The 23,401-nt window shown below is 41.5% G+C and overlaps 1 long non-coding RNA gene across 1 annotated transcript in view; it reads left to right on the plus strand.

Moving 5' to 3' along the window:
* Positions 1-2,881: 2,881 nt before the first annotated feature.
* The window catches only part of LOC123329156, a 57,639-nt gene continuing 37,119 nt past the window's right edge, over positions 2,882-23,401 (plus strand). Inside the window, exon 1 of the long non-coding RNA XR_006544354.2 lies at positions 2,882-3,039. This is a non-coding gene — a long non-coding RNA (uncharacterized LOC123329156). The remainder of the gene's footprint in view (positions 3,040-23,401) is intronic.

Raw genomic sequence — 23,401 nt, forward strand, 5'->3', positions numbered from 1 at the left:
TTGGTAACTAATTAAAAAAAAAAAAAAACTAACCCCAAACTCATCACTACCGGTTGCCTTTGGCTTGTGGCTGCCAATTTCCACTTGTTTTAAAACATGGATCTGTAACCCTTTTGTAATCCATCACGGCACAACGGTCTGGGGCAAGGCCACAGTGCCTGTGACCACTGGGCAGTTACTACAGCAATAAGCTGAAGGAAACTGACAAACGTAGTTAATGTGATATATGTATTGTTAAGGTTGCAGACAGTCAATATAAAACACCCCTTTCTCTACTGAGTTTGGATACACTTGAAATGTAAGATACAGGAGACAGATAAAATGATGAAAAAAAATCAACTTTCTTAACGATAAATAATGTGATAGAGCTCCATGGCTAGACATGCTCCTCATATCTCCAAGAGTTTGATTTACCCCGAATGAATGACACAAGCGGACGGCTATGGACTGCTCCAGTGAGGCAAAGCCCACCCTGCTGAGTTTACCCACAGAGCACACCCTCTCACAACAGGAAGATAAGGGAGAAAAGCTCATCTCTGTGGCTTAAATAAGCTCAGATCCTTCTCCCAAACTCACCTATCAGAAGAGGAGTGACTCACAGGATGAGGAAAAACAGATGTTCCCATTTTAAAGCAAAGAAAAGTGCTCCCTCAATATAGATCTGGGGGAAAACAGATATTTCAACTTGGAATGGATTGGGGAAAGCTTCAAAACACAAGTAGAATGTGAGCTGCCTCTAAAAGAATCAGTAGATTTTTCTTAAATTGTGTTCAGTTCAGTTGCTCAGCCATGTCCGACTCTTGGCGACCCCATGAAGTGTAGCACACCAGGCCTCCCTGTCCATCACCAACTCCCGGAGTTGACTCAAACTCGTGTCCATTGAGTTGGTGATGCCGTCCAATCATCTCATCCTCTGTCGTCCCCTTCTCCTCCCACCTTCAATCTTTCCCAGCATCAGGATCTTTTCAAATGAGTCAGTTCTTTGCATCAGGTGGCCAAAGGATTGGAGTTTCAGCTTCAACATCAGTCCTTCCAATGAATACTCAGGACTGATTTCCTTTAGGATGGACTGGATAAATTGTGTTAAAGTACACATAACATGGAATTTGCCGTTTTTAAGCTTACAGCTCAGAGGCATTGAGCACATTCACATTGTTGTACTACCATCACCATCATCCATCTCCAGAACTGGTTTCGTCTTGCAAAACTGAAACTCCATACCTGAAACTCATACTGTTGAACAATGACTCCCCTGTCTCCCCTCCCCCAGTCCCTGGCAACCACAATTCCATTTTCTGTCTCCATGAAGTAGAGTACTCTGGGTACCTCATGTAGGTGGAATTACACAGAATTTGTCCTTTTGTGACTGGTTCATTTCATTTAGCATAATGTCCTCAAGGTTCATCAGTGTTGTCACATGTGTCAGAATCTCCCCTCTTCTTAAAGGTGAATAATATTCCTATGTGTGTATATCCCATGTTTTGTTTATCCACTTATCTATGGAAGGACACATGGGTTGCTTCCACCTTTTGGCTATTATAAATAGAGCTGCTTATGAATATGAATGTACAAGTTTCTCTTAAGTACCTGCTTTCAGTTCTTTAGGGTGTTATACTCAGAAGTAGAATTTCTAGATGATGTGATAATTTTATTTTCAATTTTTGAGGAACTGCCATACTATTTTCCATAACAGCCGCACCATTTTAATCTCATCAACAGCACACAAGGGTTCCAGTTCTTCCACATCCTTACCAATACTTGTTACTTTCGGGGGTTTTGTGTGTGTGTTTGTTTGTTTGTTTGTTTTTAATAGTAGCCATTTTAATGGATTTGAGGTAGAGGAATTGATAGTTTCTTAACATGAATGTATAAGGCATTTTTAAGGAGAAAAAGGAATATGTATAAAGATGCAGAAGTCAGGATCCGAAGGACTATGAAGGGAATAATTTAGCTGAGTCTTTATAGAAAACACTGGAAAGATTGTGAAGAGGTTTGGATGCCAAGCTAAGGCATTTCAAAATTGTTCTATAATCAATGACAGCTCCTAGTTATTTTTAAAGGGAAATGACAATATGAAAACAATATTAAAGAAAAATTGGAGAACACCATTTCAAAATCTGCACTAGCTCAGGAGGGGTGGGGCAGGGCAGTAGCAATGGAGATGTGGAAGAAGGGAAAGAAAAAAGTGAAAAGGAACTTTGTAGAAAGAATTGTCAGATCATATTCATTGGTTAACTATGAGAAATAAGAGAGAAAGAGGAGTGCAAAAAAATAATTACGTTATTTCTCCTCCCCTCTGCACACATTATTTCCTACTTGTTAATTATGATTTTTCCTAAATTCTCTTAGAAAAAAATCCCTCTTATTTCTATGTCCCTATAATTTTATTTATTATAATTAAATTTCTGTGTACATGTCTCCTACAGAAGAGCCTCTTGAAGCTTTTAGATTGCAAGTACCTTGTCTCCTGTCAAGGCAGCAGGCTAAGGGTGGCATAATACTGAGGGAGAAGCAGCAAAATTCTCAGTTAAATATGCAGCCACCATACCAGTCTTCCACTGTCAAACCTCTGAATCTGCTCCAGGTAGGAGAATGAACCTTGTGTGATCAAGACATCGGTTTTGGTATGCATAATCACACTCTTTTTGGTACAAATCTCACTCTCACTCATGTAGCCTGATTATTCTTTATTATTAGAAAAATAAAGCCTTATAATTCATCTTATAAAATAGAGACTTTTTGGATGTTGTTTATTTTTTGATATAGAAAAAGTCAGGGAGTCAGCAAGGGCCAGCCATATGCTCCAACTCTGTGTGTGTGTGTGTGTGTGTGTGTGTGTGTGTGCACGCGCGCGCTCAGTCTCTGACTCTAGACTAGCAAATTGACTGATTGCTTTCTTCAGTCGTTAGGGGAAAAAGCTTCAAATTTAGAAGATTTAACTGAAGTGGGTAGTAATGAAAATGCTGTTTCCTGAGGATTTGGAAACATTCTAAACATTCTGTTATCAGCTCTCAGAGAGTCTACAGAGTGGACCAGAAGGTAAGTTGATACTTGCTGCCCTTCTCCCATAACCTTCAAGTTCCTTTCTTGAGATGTCTAAGTTTATAACTGTTAACATGTTTCACTAAACCTAAAAAGGATAATTCAGAACTGCTTTTTATTATTTACCCAATAACTACATCCCAAAGCCTATCTATTCTTTTTCCTTCCACCCTTCTTCTTCTTCTAAGTCACTTCAGTCGTGTCCGACTCTGTGCAACCCCATAGACGGCAGCCCACCAGGCTCCCCCGTCCCTGGGATTCTCCAGGCAAGAACACTGGAGTGGGTTGCCACTAGAACACAGGTTTCCTGAGGTAAACATGCCCATAATATTGAAAACGACTAGGAGCTTTAACGTGAGCACAGACACAAAGACTTGAGTAATTATGCCAGAAGTGGGAATTAGTTAAGAAAGGTGATTCTGTAGTGGGAACCACCAGCATGGATTCTCAACCAGTCAAATTAGAGATGTAAGACTGTTAAAAAAAAAAAAAAAAGCGTCCAAGGCAAACAATAAAGCAAGCAGTACAACCAATTTCCAAAGACACGAATGGAATCACAGGTGAAAATTAAAACTTACATCATTTTAGTTGATCACATTCAGTGGTCTAAGATTGTTATAATGAGCTCGGTACTGCAGTCATCTGAAGTTAATGGTTCACGTGGATGGTTTTATGCTATAAAAACACACTGAGACTTTTCACAGAAATGCCCTGTTGAAGATATTAAAGTGTGTGTCCTCTTTCCCTCATCCCTTGCTCCCTGCTGTGTGAGTCCAGGAGCTTCGATAAAATGCCCAAGCTGAAGTTTTCAGATCCATTTAATGAGGCATCCTGACTCAACTTGGCAAGGCTTTTTTTTCCCCTTGCTTCTATGCCACCTCAAACTGTTTTGATTCATTTGTGAGAAATTTACTTTTGCCAATTGAAAAACCCTTTTGTGGCTGCCAGTCACTAATCTCCCCTCTGACACATTCATTCAACCAGACTAAATCCAATATTGACATTTGTATCTGGGGAAAAGAGGTTAAGCACTGGGAGGAAAAGCAACTCCTGTGCCCTGCCAAACGCTGTGCGGCATCTAAATGAGCTACGATGGGTTCAATTCACGGGGGAACCCCCGAGAACGGAGGGGGGCTTTGATCACATCCAGGGACCGTCATTTGCTACCTAGGCAGCCAAATGGAAGTTGTTTGATGCTATCTATAGGTATCTGCAGCAGCCTAATTTAAATTCTGCCTCGCTCTACCAGAAATCATTTTCTAATACCATCATCTCAAGGGACTATCTTGAACGTTTTTACTAGACTTTGCTTTCTCTGACATTAAAAAAATCCACCACTGTAGTCCCTTGAACATTCTGCCCACTTCTAGAACATTCCCTTTCTTAGACTCTTGCCTTAAGGTAACAGGGAGGCAATAGTGATTTTTCCTACCAAAGAAAGCTGTGTGGGGTGATCTGTCTGGTTAGGACCCTCTCATACGTCCTCACCCCCACCCAGCGCATATAACTCTTTCTTCACGGCAGAGTGACACACAGGGACAGCTGCTTATATAGGCATTACTAGAAAAGGATTTGTCTTTTAGTAAGAAATAAACAATACAGATTGGATTGAAATATACGAAAATAAACATATGCCATGTAAATCAAAAGTACAAGTGCAAATTTGACAGTGACTGAGAAGTCTAATGAAAACAGAGGTAAGAAAAATCAAAGTACAATTTGCAGGCAAGGGGATACCAGTCAGTGTTATTTAATCCAATTTCTCTAATATCTCCTCTCATCATTTACCCTGCCTCATCACTGAGGCATTACTTGCCTTTCTTCATGTTTCTTACCAAATTAAACAGAAAGAAAAATATTATACAGAGAGGGTACAATCCTTACAGCGTTGTAGTGTTTACTGAGTGTCAGTTTGTTTGTTTGTTTTTTCCTTCTAAAGAATGTGCTGTGCTCAGTTGCGTCTGACTCTTTGTGACCTATGGACTGTAGCCTGCCAGGCTCCTCTGTCCCTGGGATTCTCCAGGCAAGAATACTGGAGTGAGTTGCCATGCCCTCCTCCAGGGGATCTTCCTGACCCAGGAATCGAACCTGTATCTTCAGCGTCTCCCAGATTGCAGACAGGTTCTTTACCCACTGAGCCACTTAGGAAGCCCTTTCTTAAGAATCAGTTCAGTTCAGTTCAGTCGCTCAGTCGTGTCCGACTCTTTGCGACCCCATGAATCCCAGCACGCCAGGCCCCCCTGTCCATCACCAACTCCCGGAGTTCACTCAGACTCACGTCCATCGAGTCAGTGATGCCATCCAGCCATCTCATCCTCTGTCGTCCCCTTCTCCTCTTGCCCCCAATCCCTCCCAGCATCAGAGTCTTTTCCAATGAGTCAACTCTTTGCATGAGGTGGCCAAAGTACTGGAGTTTCAGCTTCAGCATCATTCCTTCCAAAGAAATCCCAGGGCTGATCTCCTTCAGAATGGACTGGTTGGATCTCCTTGCAGTCCAAGGGACTCTCAAGAGTCTTCTCCAACACCACAGTTCAAAAGCATCAATTCTTCAGCGCTCAGCTTTCTTCACAGTCCAACTCTTATATTCTCTGGTAAATAATATCAGAGAGCAGTAACACGGAACCACCGTAGACTCTGCGCCGTCTTAATATTGTATTGCTACATTCCTTTGCTTTAGGAATGTGCTATGTTTGTCTGAGTGGCTGATGGGGTGCAAGTTTGTCCACAGAATTCTAATACAATACCCTTTTATGTCTTTCTGCAGTTATTGACATATCTAAGTTCTTACTATTTTAAAAATGCCACACTTTAAACTGTGGGAACAGGTAACATACATCTTTTAAACCGTTTCTATATGACAATTTACATTTCATCTCCAATTACTTCTCAAAAGAAGGTCAGCAGTAGTGAATTCCCCTCTTTATTTCTAAACCAAGAGTATTTAATCTTTGTTCCCCAACAGTTTATGATGGTAGACTACCTTGCACCTCTCACACTGCAAGCTGGTTTCGTTACCTATTAACAGTCACATCAGCATCACTTTGCTCCTCGAATTCAAGCCAGACGTGCCAACTCCCTAGTTCCCAGCCTGCTAGATTCTCTTTCTTACCCACCTTTCAGTTGTGCTGATTGTCAAGCTCCATTAAGTAAGTTATTATTATGTAAATGTTATAGCGTGCCAGATCAGCTATTCATCACAATTGCCAACAACTCCATAGATCAGTCAGAAAAATGGTGACATATAGAAAATTAATCGTGTTTTCTGCAGAATAAAACTGAAACTTCAACATGTAGAAAGAAAATTCAGTCTATACTCTATTTCCCTGAGACAGTACTATTGGTCTGGGAGTACAGATCAGAGGGAGAGATCATTAGAGACTCTTAGAGTTGGAGGGACTAGTGAATATCTTCTAATATACTGTTTCCTACTGGGCCACCTAATGTAGTTTAGCAGACAAATTCACTGTCAAAGTATAATTGTCAGAAAGTTAAAACCATGGCCCTCATACACATGCAAAATGGATGGGTGTTAAAAATGTATCCAGCTAATTGAGTTTAACCATTAAAATGGTAAAACTGATCAAAATGAAAATAAGAAGAACAGATATATTACTAGGAAAAAAGTTTAAGTTTGCTGAAAGAGAGGGAAAAAACTGGCTAATGTTCTGTAGAGTTATAAATAGTTACTCACTTGCGCCAGGTTTTAGTTGCTTTTGTTGCTGCACGTGGAGTCTTTAGTTGCAGCATTTGAACTCCGAATTGGGGCAGGTGGGATCTAGTTCCCTGACCAGGGATCAGACCTCAGCCCCCTGCACTGGGAGTGCAGAGTCTTAGCCCCTGGACCACCAGGGAAGTCACCCATGGAGTTATAAAATCAAAACCTTTGGAATTATCCTTTCTACTGAGCAACAGTTAACTTGCATCTCTCCCTGAATAGCTTTACAAGCTATCATGTGCTGCCCAGTGTCTGAACCTTTCATTAACAATAACAGCAAAGTCAAACATAGATATACACCTTAGATAATTAAGTAATGTTGGGGTGAACCTGTTTTTTAAAGCCTCAGTTTTATCATTAAAAGAACATGTCTCCTAACTTTTTGCTTTATTTCCAAACATTAAATAACAAAAATAATAAATTTCTAGTTTATTCAGTTGAATAGTGTTCTGCCCCACCAAAGACTGTTGTTTAGTCACTCAGTCGTGTCCGACTCTTTAGCACCCCGTAGACTGTAACCCAGCAGGCTCCTCTGCCCATAGGATTTCCCAGGACAGAATACTAGAGTGGGTTGCCATTTCCTTCTCCAGGAGCTCTTCCCGGACCAGGGAATGAACCTGTGTCTCCTGCGTTGGCAGGCAGATTCTGTACCACTGAGCCACCAGAGAAAGCCCCACAAAAGATGCACATGCCCTATTCCCAAGAACCTGTAAATATGTTCATCTTACTGGGCAAAAGGGGCCTGGCAGTGTGATTAAGTTAAGGACTTTGAGATGGAAGATAATTGTGGATTATCTGGGCAGCCCCGATGTAATCATGAAGATCTTTATAAAGGGAATGCAAGAGGGTGAAAGGCAGAAAAAGATGTGAACACAGAGGCCAGGGTTGGAGTACTGAGCTATGCAGATGGGAGCCAAGGAATGCAGGCAGTATCTAGCAGCTGGAAAAGGCAAGGTACTGGCTTCTCCCCTAGAACCTTCAGAAGCAAAGTAGCCCTACCAACCCACTTGGGACCTCTGACCTCCAGAACATCATATGTTTGGATTGTTTCACGCCTTTAGGCTTTGATACTTTGTTATAGCAGCCTGAGAAAACTAATGCAGGGCTCCAAAGGAGAGCTCGCATAGCATCTGACATATGAGACTTGGTAGAAAAACGGCAAAATCTAGAAGTCCACCTCTTTTCTTTTGTAGTTTGCCCACCTACAAATTAATGGATCCACAATAGAGAAAAGGCTTAAAATTTTTAAAGCAATTAAGGTCAAGAAACTATTTTAATGAGTTAAAAAAACTATCTGGGGAACTTCCCTGGTGGTCCAGTGGCTAAGACTCTGCACTCCCCAATGGAGGGAGCCTGGGTTCGATCCCTAGTTGGTGAACTGGATCCCACTTGTCACAACTAAATATCCCACATGCCTTAATGACAACTGAAGATCCTGTGTCACAGCTAAAACCTGCTGCCATCAAATAGATAAATTCATTAAAAAAAAAAAAAAATCTGGCTAATCAAAACTAAACAAATCAACACACCGAAAATCCCACCTTGTTGTGTTTGCAAGTTTAAACAAGAAAACCAAAACATGTCTCATTATGCCCACCGATGTTATGACTGCATGATTAATGCAGTGACTCATAGACTCAGTAAATGTGGCTGAAGTCTTTACCTCTTTTAACTGGTTCCCTAAACTTTGTTATATTACTATACTCTATTTTCTATTAATATAGCCATAATTTAGAGTTTGTTGCTTGAAACCCTCTTTGATATGGATTTCTAATAGTGACTAAACCTAATTTTCAAGTCTTACCAAAGTTTCTCTTTGGTTTTGATTCCTATTAGAGGTACAGTTGCTTTACAATGTTGTGTTACTTCCTGCTGTAACAACGAAGTGAATCAGCTATATGTATACATCTACCCCCTTCCTCTTGAACATCCTTTCCCCATCGCCCCATCCCGCCCCATCTAGGTCATCACAGAGCACTGGGTTGAGCTCGCTGTGCTACAGAGCAGCTTCCCACTAGCAATCTGTTTTACACATGGCAGTGCACATACCTCAGTCTCAGTATCCCAGTTCATAAATCCAGATTCCTCACTTCTCTGAACTACACATCTGATAAGCGAGTTTTGGGAATGAGTGGTCCGTACTTGTCACTGCCCTCTATAGTACCCTTCAGAGTGTTCCCATTGCTAACTACTCACATAAAGCTGTCCATGACAGGGCATGATGGGCCCCGTCTCGCCACTCCAACCTATCTCCTCAGCCTCACACTCCAGCCTGGAACCCACTGAACCTCTCTACCAGGAAAACACACGTTGCCCTCCACCCACAACCGACAGGAACCATCTCTTCGGACCCAAGCTTGACATGGCCCTCCTCCACAAGCTTGCCCTGTGCTTCCAAAGCGGAGACAGAGACCCTATTGCATGCTCCAAAGCACCTCCTTCTTCCCCATTACAGTTTATGTCTGCTTCTCGGCTGTAAGATTTGCTGAAAGTGGGGACAGGGTCTACCAGTTCGCCCTTCGTCGGGTTCTAAACACTTGCTTCAGTATCTGTGCTTCTCTCATCCAGACTACTAACTGTCAGCAGACCAGGAATGATGTCTGGACAACACTCTGAGTAGCACTGGCCAGAGGAGTAGTGGTGACTGGTGTACAGACAAGCAGGAGGATAGACAGGCTGGAGGCAGGGCTATTTTGAGAACACTTGCCAGGCCTGAACCTGAGTAGGAGAGCTACAGACATGGGAGAGATGGCACAGATGTGCACGAGAGCTTAAGAGAAATCTGCTATTGCAAAGGCAGCTGTATGGGCACCCAGTGGCACTCGTGGTAAAGAACCTGCCTGCCAATGCAGGAGACGCAGGTTCAGTCCCTGGGTTGGGAAGATCCCCTGGAGGATGTGCCCACTGGCACATTTTTGCCAGGAGAATCCCCTGCACAGAGGAGCCTGGGGGGCTACAGTCGACAGGGTTGCACAGAGTCAGACACGACTGAGCACGCACGTAGGCAACAACATGTGCTTCCCTGGTGGTTCAGCAGTAAAGAATCTGCCTGCACTGCAGGAGGTACAGGTTCCACTCCTGTCAGGAAGATGCCCTGGAGAAGAGCACGGCAACCCACTCCAGTCTTCTTGCCTGGAAAATCCCATGGACAGAGAAGCCTGACAGGCTACAGTCCGTGGGTTTGCAAAAGAGTCAGACACGACTGAGCAACTAAAACAACAGCCTTTATGTAGAGCATGTAAATGTCTTCTTTCTAATGATTAGAAGTTTTTGCCTGGCTTTGGTGCTAGTGATAAAGAACTTGCCTGCCAATGCAGGAGACTTTTAAGAGATGTGGGTTCGATCCCTGGGTCAGGAAGATCCCCTGGAGGCGCGCATAACAACCCACTCCAGTATTCTTGCCTGGAGAATCCCCATAGACAGAGGAGCCTGGCGAGCTATTGCCCATGGGGTCCCAAGGAGCCAGTCACGACTGAGCACACAGGCACATGGGCAGCAGAATTAGGTACTTAAGAGGAATGTGACTGCCTCTTCAAGTTAAATCTTGATGATATTACTGTAGTAAAGAATGACCACTCCTCCGATAAATGCTGCATCATCAACATTCTTAATGGTACAGGGAATGAAAGTAATGGGAGAAAGCACAAAAGAAAAAGATTTGGAATAGACCGGATTCTGTGCCATTCAGAGAACTGTCAGGAATCAGATTTCCCTATCGGTGAGTCAAATAAAAAAGACTTTGATGAAAGGACTACTTAAAAAAATGTGGTCCCACCAAGAAGCCATTATTACTCCTAAGACTGAGGAAATAAGGGAAAGTGAAAGCTGTTCAGTCGTGTCCAACTCTTCGTGACCCCATGGACTATATAGTCTATGAAATTCTCCAGGCCAGAATACTGGAGTGGGTAGCCATTCCCTTCTCCAGGGTAATGGGATTGAACCCATGTCTCCCGCATTGCAGGTGGATTCTTTACCAGCTGAGCCACAAGGAAAGCCCAGGAATACTGGAGTGCGTAGCCTATCCCTTCTCCAGCAGATCTTCCTGACCCAGGAATCAAACCCGGGTCTCCTGCACTGCAGGAGGATTCTTTACCAGTTGAGCCACAAAGGAAGCCCTAGAGGAAATAAGGGAAGGAAACCTTAATAGGAAACTCAGTGAGAACTGGAGAAGATATAGTCCTGGAGGGTCACAGCTACTAACAGAGACACTGGCACAGCTGGAAGAAATGCCCCAGCCTCCCTTTCCTCGTGTCCTCTGGGGCTCCAGATGGTGCCTTTCATTGGCTGAACCAATCAGCATCCAGTTGGCACTAAGCTTGGAAGATCCAGTCCACAGGGGTCAGCCACACACGACACAGAGCCAGGCAGGAAAAAGAAAACAGATCTGAAGGGCCAAACAGAGAATGTGAAAGAGTGTTAGAATACTTGACAAATTTATTTCCCTGACATTTTCCTTTACAAGTATCTAAGCACTGAAGACATAAATGACAAAGACGAACGTCTAAATATGTATAAAAGAGCTGCTGCAAGAAGTACAAAACAAAAATTCTAAATAACAAAAACATGGTGTCAGTTTAACTGGAAGCCTTTTTGCTTTCCTCATAGTTTATAAAATACTGGTGAGTCATGTCAGTAGCATCATTGTTGTGTTCAGTGGCTAAGTTGTGTCTGACTCTTTGCAACGCCATGGACTACAGCATTCCAGGCTTCCCTTGTCCTACACATTGCTGCTTTAAAAAAAAGAGAGAGAGTTCAGTAAGTTAAGAGACTTTCCATGTCAAGTAAGTCCATATCTAGGTGGACTTCAGAGTTGAGTTGATCTGGTAGCCCGAGGATATTGTCAAGGACATGATCTCTTTTTTCCTGTTTGCTGCATTTTCCATTGTATCATATTCACCCTGGATCTGCCTCCCTTCTTGTGGCTGAAATAAGGCAGCAAGCAACTCCTTGAATTATCTCGCTCAATATTGCAAGGCAAGAGCAAGAGCTGTTTTGCCAAGAAAAGGACAAATGGATGCTTGGGAGATAAGTACTGCCTCTGCGATACTACTTAAAAAACTGTTCCATTACTCTTAATTGCATTAGGAAGCATGTAACACCTGTGCAATGGTTAAGATTCTTAATAGCAAACAAACACACAAAATCCATTCTGGGTAATGGGAAAAGAAAAGGCTTTTATTAAAGGGTGTTAGATAACTCCCAGGATCTTCCGAAGGGTCAGAGATCTGACCAGAGAGCTGTGCAGCCACACAGGTTCTTCGCTATGGAAACACCTGGTAAATACCACTTGGCACTGTGGCATTCAGAGCTGGGTACCAGAAACTTTGCTAGCACTGACACCAAGAAACAGAACACCTTTGCCACCACGCTTGCCGAGAGGTTCATCTTCAGTGATGCCAGTGATGTCTTCATGTGCACTGACATGTGGAAGTCTGATGGGCAGAGCCCAGACCATGTGCCAGAACCCTAGCCCCCGAGGGAGTATGGTGATGGTGCGTCTAGTAGGATTCCACGTGGGGAGAGCCGAAGATAAGAAGAGCATCCAGAAGACTGTGTACCACCACAAGAGGTAGTGCCGCATGCAACCCTACTCCCTGCTTGTAGAGGTCCAGGAGAATGTGCACACGTGTGCCAAGTTGCGTCAGTCACGTCCAACTCTTTGCAACGCTATGGATGATGGCCACCAGGCTCCTCTGTCCATGGGATTCTCTACACAAGAATACTGGAGTGGGTTGCCATGCCCTTCTCCAGGGGAGCTTCCCAACCCAGGGATCGAACCCACATCTCTTACATCTCCTACATTGGCAGGCGGGTTCTTTACCACTAGTGCCACCTGGGAGACCCCCAGGAGAATGTACTTTAAGGCAAATCAGTCCCAGCCCAGAGAAAGAAGGATGTGTTCATTAAATGCCTCACAAAATGCCTCACACAACAATTAATAAGGTGGAGTTATGAACAGAGTGCTGGGAAAGAAAGGCTTCCTAAAATTTTAACCTATATTGCCATAAAGCTCAAAATATATAGGACCAGCAGTGATCCCTGACATGACATAAACACTCTATTTTAACAAATTCCCGTGTATTTTCTCTGCATCATTTAGTTTCTCAATTCCTTCTGACAAGATCCTTATCTTTCATAATATACTGAGATATGAAAACCTACTAAGAACAGCAAGATACATTTAGGATTCATATCTCTTTTCTGACATGGCATGTTCACTATTAAGATTCCCGAAAGTGGACGACCACATGGACAGGCTAACTGTGATTGCTCTTGTTGTGTAGTCACTAAGTCGTGTCCAACTCTTTTGTGACCCCATGGACTGTAGCCCAGCAGGCTTCTCTGTCTGTGGGGTTTCCTAGGCAGAAATACTGGAGTGGGTTGTCATTTCTTTCTCCAGGGGATCTTCCTGACCCAGGGATTGAACCCGCGTCTCGTGTCTCCTGCATTGCTGGCAGATTCTTTACTACTGAGCCACCAGGGAAGCCCTTACTGGCATTTTTTTTGTGAGAATGACCTAATCACTTATAAAGGATTATAATTATGTTATCATATAATTGACACCAACCACGTGCACCTGTGTTAGCCATTCTACAAACACTATCTTGTTCAATCTTCCCAGTGAAAAGACGGTAAGTATTATTATCCCCACTTACCCGAGAGGAAACTGAGGCTCAGAAACATTATCTATCTTCCCCTTAGTCACACCATCTGCCTCCTAGCATCATCCACTTTCAAAATGCTGTCACGTGGAGACACAGGGATGGCCCGCCTCAGAGTTGAGAGGAGGATTCTTATATTTCCCGGAACTTTTCTGATGTGTGCCTTCAACATTTGTCTCTCGTCCTGAGATACCATGTCTGGTTTTAACCTGCATCTCCGATGACAGTCTCACCAACCCATCTGGCCTTGGTTTCTTCCAGCCTTCATTAACTCTAATTTCATTATCACCTGTTCTGGTGTGACCCTGAGTTCCCCGTGCACTTCTCTCCTTTCTCTTGGGAAATGAATTTCTGTCTCAGCATCAGCTCACTATCCAACCGTGTGAGCCCTGAGGCGAAGCACTCATTTGTATGTGAGTACTGTCCATCTCTCCCGTCATTGCCAGCCACCTCCGAAGGCTCTGACTTTTCGGTCTTCTCTGGCTGCAGATGAGACCAAGGGGAGTTTCTTAGCCAGCATGATTTTGTGTGTGTGTGTGTGTGTGTGTGTGTGCGCGCACACATGAACAATATCTCTCAGATAATTTTTATTTCATTTATGACTTGTCTTTCTACATTTTATTTAAATCTACTTTCACCTTTTTAATTTCATTTCATGAATTCTCATCTAATATAGCTCATATACCCTTTGGGAGAAATAATAAATAATTTTCTAGTTTGGTAACAAATTAGGTGTCATTTGGCAGCATTATTTGATTTGTTCAGAAAGGTCAAATTTCTCAAAACAGTACGTAAGGGGGAGGCTATTTTAGAAATACCAATGAGAGTCCGCAGCAAAAAGCTCAGAAGTCATACCAAATACCAAAGACAAGAAAAGGAAAAAAAAAAAAAAAAATCCCTGCTTCTCCTTTCTCCTCCTTCCCCACCTAATCCTCCCACCTCCCCCACCCCGCGAGCCCTCTGCAGCAGGAATGTTCTCTGATTAGAGGCCAGATAAAATAGCAGAGCAGTAACGTTTTATTTCTGTTCTGTTGCCAATGAGCTTGTGCTACGTCCCTCTTATCTCCTCTCTTCACATAAACATCTCAAGCCCAAATAGGGCAGTGGGATTAGAGTGTGTGAAGTCAGGGTAAACACACACATATATATGTATATATACAGATACTGTTCCTCTCATTTTCACTCTTTTACAAGTGCAAGGCAGTTCTTTTTATGCTCTAATACTTTTAAAAATAATCCTGAAAAAGATAAACTACTAACTAAACGTTAGGTGACATTATTACACATTACATGGAGTCTCCTTTAGGCTTTTTAGGTTTTGTATTTTTTTTTCCCCAAGAAAATAAATGTTGTCATTATGGTCGAGGACTCTTTTAGCTTTAGCGGGCATTATGAAGGCCAACCATGAAAAGTAGGATAAATATCTATTGATTTCAAAAAAGAAACAGGACATTGTGCTCCTCTGATCAAGACAGAAAACGAAAGCAATTGCAATATGTCAAAAGAAAGAAGTCATAGCTATTTGGCAAAGGGAATGGCTAAGACAAAGTTGAATCTCTCCAAGAAGAGTTATGTTTGATTAAACTTTTTCCTCTGATTCATCCTAAGAAGCTATTTTTCCCCAAGGCCTGAAGTGGACTTCTGAAGGACACATGTCTGTTATTGATATTGAATTCAGCTTCAGTGCACTATTTTTAAAGCAGTCCCAGTCATAGCTGTATGCCAGTATGTGTATAGCCTTCAGATAAGCAATTGACCGTGAAATAATGGTACATGGCTTTTAATATATACCCTCTGGTTATGGGTGTGCATACTAAACATACAGTATTTTTAAATATATGCCTATACGTATAAACACACAAACCCTGTAAGTTAAAGCTCTCTATATCTAAATGGACTGGCAGCTGCTTGAAATTTCCCCCTCTACTCTCCCGAAGGTCTCAGGTGTAGGATTCATGAGCCAATGTCTCAGCTAGAACAGGTGTCTATCGCTGGGTAAATAGCAATTAGGCCCAAATTTCAGACTTTTTTTTTTCAAATCCCTTTCGGAGGAAAAGCCCAGGAATAAATAGTTGCTGTAACGGCCAGGGGTATTGTGTAGCATTATAGCCTCCAGCTGGTCTATTACATACTATAGACAGGCAAAGAATACGAGCACCTGACAGATGTGTTCTGTTAGCTTCATTAGGAAAGAAACAAAGAAACTCCTCAATTAATAGCAGCGGAGCCAAATGGGGGTGGGGGGGAGCTTGAGGGGAGAGGAATCATAGCCTGTTATTTAAACAGAGTCAGGGAGCCTTTCTCTAGTGGCTTAATATGATTCATTAATAAAAACAGCTTTTTGAATGCCCAGTTTAAGTCAAAAGAAATCACCAGCATTTTTTTTTCCCCCAGCAAAGGAAGGGCAAAATGACAAATTGCTGCTGTTAAATTCATTTCATGTGGGGATGGCCTTTCTCAAAGATCTCTTAAACTGCAAGGCTGGATGTTTGTCACATTAAGTGGCAGAGCAGTTCTCAAAAATCGACTGTGGCCCACCAGGGTCTCAGATGGATGGCCAGAAGTGGCCATCCAATAATTTTATATATCCAGACCAGGAAGCATTTAGTATTGCTTAAATGAACGAGGATTTTTAAAGTAATGAAATGCGGCTCTTATCCTAATGAAAGGAAAATGTGTCCACAGACTCGCTTTTTCCCTCTTCTTGGAATGGTGTGAAATGCAGGGGAAAAAAGCCCTGTGACAGTGGGTATCACTCTTTGCGAGCAGAAATCGGGAGGTTTCTCCTTTTATATCTCCTTTCCTGAAGATGAACGGTGAACTTACCTATCACATCATATATAATTGTGAAAGGGTGAGCTGTACATTGTGTTAGTAATATATGAGTTCTGAATGAAAACGGTTCTTTTTCCATGGAAGTTAGAATCTGCTGTAACAACTCAGCTTTTATAATAATAATTCTCCAGCGATGACTTGGTGTGATATTTTTTAAGAGAACACAGTTTGCTACCAGGAGGTTACAATAGACAGTCTGACCCAGTTACCAGTCTTCAGGAGAGAAAAATGAATTCGCTACCTTTTCCTCTTCGTCCCCAGGTCACCGCCACTCAATTTACACAGCATGGAGTGAAAAAGGCTCAGAGGCAAGAACCTAGAGAATTCAGGGAAACAGGTTTCCCTGGTGGCTCAGGCAGTAAAAGGATTCAGGCATAATCAAGGTCAAATCACCACTAGTATATTAACCCTCACAGTTTTCCTATATGCTAAGAATTGGTGGATAGCAGGATTATAACCATCAAGGCACAACTGGGGGAGAATAACCATTGGAGCCCTGGAGTAACCTAGGCCAGCAAGGATGGGCTCCAAAATCCGAACTGAACGCTCATCTGTCTAATTGGGGTGTTGTCCCGCCAAAGAAATAGAAATCAAAACATAAATGGTCATGGCCAAAGATGATGGGCCAGGGTCTTTGTGATGGAAATGTAATTGTAAATCTTTATGGCCAACTCAGGCTGTGATGTCTTGATGCTCTTCAATTTTTAAAATATACTCTTGGCTTCTATTTGTATTTTCCCCCTCAAATAAAAGCTGCAGAACAAGAAGGGCTAATATCTGCTCCCAAATGGACAGGAATAAAAAGGAAAAACAGCAAGCTTTCCTGAAAGCAAAGGCATTTTTCACCCCCTAGTCTCTTTGTACACTGCTGATATTTCACATTTGACACAGAGTTGAAAGCATGAAGGAAAAAGTTCAGAATGTGAAACTGTTCTGTTTAGACTTTATGTCTTGTGGATCTTAATCTTTAGAGACTAGTAATAGTTGTAGTTTCTTTTCAGAGGCAATTTATAGAAACCTTGGTTACCAAAGGTTGGCAGAGCTTCATTAAATGCACTGTTCCATTCTAAAATCAGATTTCAAAAGGATGCAGGAAATCCACAACCCCTCATGACCACCACCAAAGGATGAGGTCAAAAGTCAAAATCATGAAGACAATCAATTTAGGACAAGCTGACAAATTATCATCCCACCTGTGTATTTGAATCATAAAATACAGTGTACATCAGCTCATTTAGAAAAATGTGCTTTGGATTTTTATTATTTTCCTTTCTCACTTCAATACCGAGCGCCATTTTCCTCTTTCAGTGTTTTAAACAACTCAGAAGCGCTGATGTCCATTTGGTCCCTTGTACTGTAAGCACCTGGCAGCCAGGTATGATGTCTGTGTAATTTCCTTTGCTCATTTGCATGCCAAATCCATGACTGCATTTGATTATCATTTGGTAAAACTGAAAAGTATAGGGTTTCTGGTTTTATTTCTCTTTCACTAGAACTAATGTTTGAAAAGAAAACTTGAAAATAGAGAAACTTTCAAACAGAAAAATGTCTTGCTTATTGAAATGTGTACATGTAGCCAACTATGTTTGTTGGGGTTTACGGAATTTGCTACAAAATCTGTTGAGATATCTTAATTGGGACCATAATCTGAGAAAGACTTTTCATTCTGTGTTCCTGTGAGCTGAGGAAGAATCCCATTCTTGGAGATGCTTTCCCATGGGGAAATTACTCATCTCCCTTTAGCTGTTCGCAGATTCCTGGGGCCAGATTCAGTTCGATATGCCACAGGCAGGCTCAGACAAATGCAAACAGGAAATGTGTTTTCAAGTAGCTAAGTCTGGGTAGATTCTACCACTTTCTATACTGTCTCTTGTCTCGAACAGCTCCTCATCTGTCAAGCCTGCAGGTTTTAACCTTCCGTTTTGTTGTCAGCAGCTCATCCTATTCTCTCCAACCCTTGAAACCACACAATGGAATTTTATTTGCATTTGGATTTAGAACAAAAAACTTACAAATCTGTTCTACCATGTTTGAAGTTCCTCTTTGTGATCTTTTCTCCCATTCTCTGCCCTTTAGTTCCTTTAACTGGCATCAAAAAAAAAAAAAAAAAAAAGGAGAGAGAAGGGAGAAAGAATGGACTTTTTGGTACAGCATAGAAACCCTTGGGTTAGCACAATTTTTAAAAGAAAATCAAATAATAACCCCAAGACCTTCTCTTAGAGGGTTAACCGTAAGAGAAAAGAGACATTCATGAGAAAAGAATAAATGCAACTTTAAAAACTTAAAGCAAATTCCATACGTATAAAACAAGGTAAGAGATAAGGTAGAGAATTATCAGCAGCAAGTGTGACCAAGTGTTCAACTTCTCTATAGAGAAAGTACACTTAAATGGATGGGAAAATCTGGGGGTCCCAATAGTCAAATGGCACAGGGTGTGAACAGACAATTCGGAAGAGCAAAGCATTCAAACACAATAATAAAGAAATGCTAATTAATAGGGCAAAATACCTTTCTTCACTTTGGCAAAAATTTTTGAATACTACTATTCAATAAAGTTAAGGGGAAATTGAGATTCTCACATTCCTGATGGTATATAAATTGATCCAATTTATAAGAAATTAGTTTGTCAATGTTCCAAAACTCCTAAAAATGATCATATTTACTTATCCTGAAATTCCCTTGTGGAAAATATCTGGAAATTATTTAAGTTTTTAAAAATATAAATATATTTATCTCAATGTGAATTTCTATAACAAAACATTGAAAATATCATGTTTGTGATACACGTGTACATAAATGAAATACACAACCAGTAAAAATTACATATGCCAAAAGTTTTTTTCCTAATATAAGGAATGCTAATGGCACTATATTCTGAGAAAGAAAAATAGAATATAGTATTGTAAATATTTTACTCTCATTTGGCTCATTTTAGGAAAAATGCTCTCCCACTTTAATCATATGTATATATAATATCTAATGTAAAAATACCTTTAAAAGACTATCATAAATGCAGTAAATTGTTAACAGACAAATATTGAGTGGTAAGATTATGACAATAATCTTTTTTTAATATTTTGCATTTTAATTCTTTATAAGAATATGTGTTACTTTCACAATTGAGGGAAAATATGGGTTTAAAGGACTTAGAAAGCTGAAATTTTTTACTTTTCCTACTTTAGATCTTCTATGATAAATGAAATTTTCTAAATATTAATCCTTAGAAGGGAAATTATTGTAACCCATATGTGTCAAGCACTATGCTAAGCAGTTGGACATATTTAATCTTTATGGTAACCCTGAAAATAGATATTCATCCCTTTTTTATGTATGAAGAACCCCTGACACTCAAAAAATTTAAGTATCTTGCCCAACATTATAAGTACTAGAGCTAGTCTTTGAATGCTGTATTATTTCCACATTATTACCAATGCTAGACACACCTGAAGTGACCTCCCTTGCGGGTTAAGTCATTTATTAAGAAGAAAAATAATTACAAATTTAATTATTTAAGGAATGAGATTAAAATGTGCTTTTAATTTGAGCTTTTGCATTGCCTTGGTTTGTTTTGTTTAGAGATTTAATGAGCAGCAAAAGACTTCAAGAAGTGTCTTTTCTAAAATCAGGCAGTGTTGTTTTAGCTTTTCAAACGAGAGCAAAACAGCTAGCAGTCTATAGGCACCCTTGTTTTCTTTCTACATGCCTCATCTGGCAATACCACCTCTGGATGGAAAATACATCCTTCACTAGTAAAACAGTAAGGCCATACAGAATCTTTCCCACAGACCTTTTCTGTGATACTCTGTGATTGGTCTAAAAAAAAAGATTGGGTAGGAGACTGCCTTCAAGTCTGTTAAGTGAGTAGATTCCTCTTTCTTAAGCTTCTTGCACATCTGTGCATCAGAAACAATTCATGGATGTAGGTTCACTTGGGAAGTCTGAGATAGCTTTGCTCCTGTGTTCTTGTTCGTTTGGTTCCTTTGTTACTTAATTTATGCCTATGAGAGTGCGTTCTCATTCACTTCAGTTGAGTCCAACTCTGAGACCCTCATGGACTCTAGCCCACCAGGTTCCTCTGTCCATGAATTTTTCCCAGCAAGAAAACTGGAGTAGGTTGCCATGCCCTCCTCCAGGGGATTTTCCTGACCCAGGGATCAAAGTCGCGTCTCCTACGTTACAGGTGAGAAACCAGGGAAGCTTCAGTTTATACCTACTGCTACTGCTGCTGCTAAGTCGCTTCAGTCGTGTCCGACTCCGTGCAACCCCATAGACGGCAGCCCACCAGGTTCCCCCGTCCCTGGGGTTCTCCAGGCAAGAACACTGGAGTGGGTTGCCATTTCCTTCTCCAATGCATGAAAGTGAAAAGTGAAAGTGAAGTCGCTCAGTCGTGTCCGACTCTTAGTGACCCCATGGACTGCAGCCTACCAGGCTCCTCCGTCCATGGGATTTTCCAGGCAAGAGTACTGGAGTGGGGTGCCATTGTCTTCTCCGAGTTTATACCTAACTGACTGCTAAATGCCATTTTAAGTACTTTCCTCACTCTGAGGGCAAAGCTCACAGGTGACTAAAATCACTTAAAGTGTAAGCCAAGATGCTTCAGGTTTGTTTCTAGGTATGTCACATGCTTGAGCCAGAAGCCAGAATCTCATTCATACCCCCACCCCCAAAAAAGATTGTACTCTCTCTTCTCTTGACGTTCTCAAAAATTAGAGGAACACTCACGTATCTTCCCGTGACACTAGGAACAAAGAGATTATAGCCGAACTTCTGTATCCTTGTTATATTTATGGAATTTATGGATAACTTCTTACAATCAAGGAATGAATGCAACCGGAAAAGTCTGTTTTAATCTGCATGCATGTATTTTGTTTTATTTTTTAAATTTTCCTCTTTCATCTTTGCTTCACACACTACCACAAATTATGCAGGTTCTGTTTCTCCAGTGCATTCAGCCAGTGTGCTGCTGTGTCCCAGCTCTCCATGTGGGTTCCGGCATCAAAGCCTTAGGCCAATTTTATTTCATTTGTATTTGCTGTCAGAACAATGTCTTTATTCTAAAATGCCCTTCTCAAATCACCTCTCAGGTGGTTTGATAGAAGCAGCATGCAGCAGAAAAATAATATCTTTTTAAAAATCCATGCTATTTCTTTTATGTTTTACCCTGTGAATACTGAATGCACCGTGCACTTAGTTAAACAGCATCCTGAATTCCATTTTTAAGATGAAAAGTACCTTTCATTTTAAATCTCCCAGAGACAACTGATCTGCTTTCCTTCTATGTGAGGGATTTGGGGAGGTGGGGAGGGGAGGTGGTATTCAAATTGCTGCTTGGCAATAAACATTTTTACAATATCATTTGTTTTAGGCTGCCAGATGACACCTAGATTGATTAAAAAATTCTCACAAAATAAAGATTGAAGTACAAGCAGGGTGCTGACAAGGCTGTAGGATTCCATCGCGTCAAATTAGCATGAAAAGGAAAATGAGGGCGCGGGTGGACTCAACACCGTACCATCTTGCCTAAGCACACTGCAATTGTGGGGTGCTTGTGGGACAATGCCTCTCCTTCAGCACGCATCGTAGGATGTGGAAGGGAGGGAGAGGAAGAGATTTAAGGAGAAATTGCCGTGAGCTGGCAGGTAAGTGGGCAGGGGATCAATCCAGTTTGTCACATTAAGGATTGTAAAGAATCCATCTCAGAATGACATTGATGATTCAGGGTGTTAAGTGAAGTTCAGAATAAGACAAACCGCGGCAGTAAGCCGAGAAGTAAACAGGGAATTCAGGCCCAGAGCATGTTGAGAGAGGGGAGACCAGGCACAGCACCGTGGCCAGTTCTGAAAGGCTGTGTTTTCAGAGGAGTTAAGGTTCTTCCCTTCCTCTCACTGTTTCTTTCTGACCATTTCTTCAGCCACCCTCAATTACATTTAAACCGTCAGTAGCTGGCCTTCGCAGATGTCAGTCAACTGGATGCTAAGGAGAGTAAACTGTTGTGCGTACTTGTGTCTGTGTAGGGCTACGGGCAGGAAAGCACACAATGCACAGCCCAAGTGTATTCCTGAAGAAGTCTCGGTTGTGAGCCCAGCGAATGCAAATGCCCCACATCTGCCATCCCTTTCCGCTTCTTCAGAAACAATTGCTCATTAACCCCCATCAGCCCCACAGAGGGGTGTATACTCAGACATTCACCAACTACTTTGACCTTCTCTGTCTATCCATCTAGGTGACAATTCCTCTTTCTCCTTCATTGCACTTATCCTAATTAGCAGCTATATATTTATTTGTGTGCGTGTTCAGTTTCTGTCTTACATCCTAGGGTGCAAGCCCCACGAGGCATCTCATTACCACTATATCCCAACCGCCATGCATAGGGCCTGGCACACAGTAGGCCTTTGGTAGCTATACGTGAAATAATGAATGAATGGTTGGATAGATGGGCACATGAATTTAAAAAAATAGATTTCTAGGAAATGAAATATAGCACAAAGTTTAGTCACTCAGTCATGTTCGACTCTTTGCGACCCCCATGGACTGTAGCCTACCAGGCTCCTCCGTCCAAGGGATTTTCCAGGCAAGAGTACTGGAGTGGGTTATAGAGTTGCTATCTTATAGACCAAGTTAGGTCACAAAAGAAAAGCATTTTGTCATGTTGCTTCAGTTCTGAAGTTTTCTCATATTTTAACATCTCTCAGATGGAACAGATGTTTATGGATCCTTAAAAATTTAATCTGAAGAGTTTCCTTTCTTAATAATGCATAATATAATGGTGCATTTTACAATCACTGCTATCTTAAAAGAGTTATAATCACAAACCATAGCCAAATAAAACAAATAAGAACACCCGTATGGAAGCTGTCCCTCATAAGTTTTCCAGGGTTCCTGTAGACCCAGGTCTATCAAACTTTACATCAGAATCACTTTGTCAAAGACACACATTTCTGGGATTGACCTAGAGATTCTGATTCAGTAAGTCTAAGGCAAGGGCCAGAAATCTGAAATTTTAAAGTCTCCCAGTATTTGCGGTCCAAGTAATCCTCTGCCCCATTTGATAAAACGTTTTAAAATGCTTCTCCATTCCTAGAAAGGCAACTGGAAAGTTTTCTATAATTCTTTACAAATCACGGAAGATCTAGTCTTCAGAAAAGGA

This window comes from Bubalus bubalis, chromosome 2, assembly GCF_019923935.1.
Source record: "Bubalus bubalis isolate 160015118507 breed Murrah chromosome 2, NDDB_SH_1, whole genome shotgun sequence".
Taxonomy (NCBI): domain Eukaryota; kingdom Metazoa; phylum Chordata; class Mammalia; order Artiodactyla; family Bovidae; genus Bubalus; species Bubalus bubalis.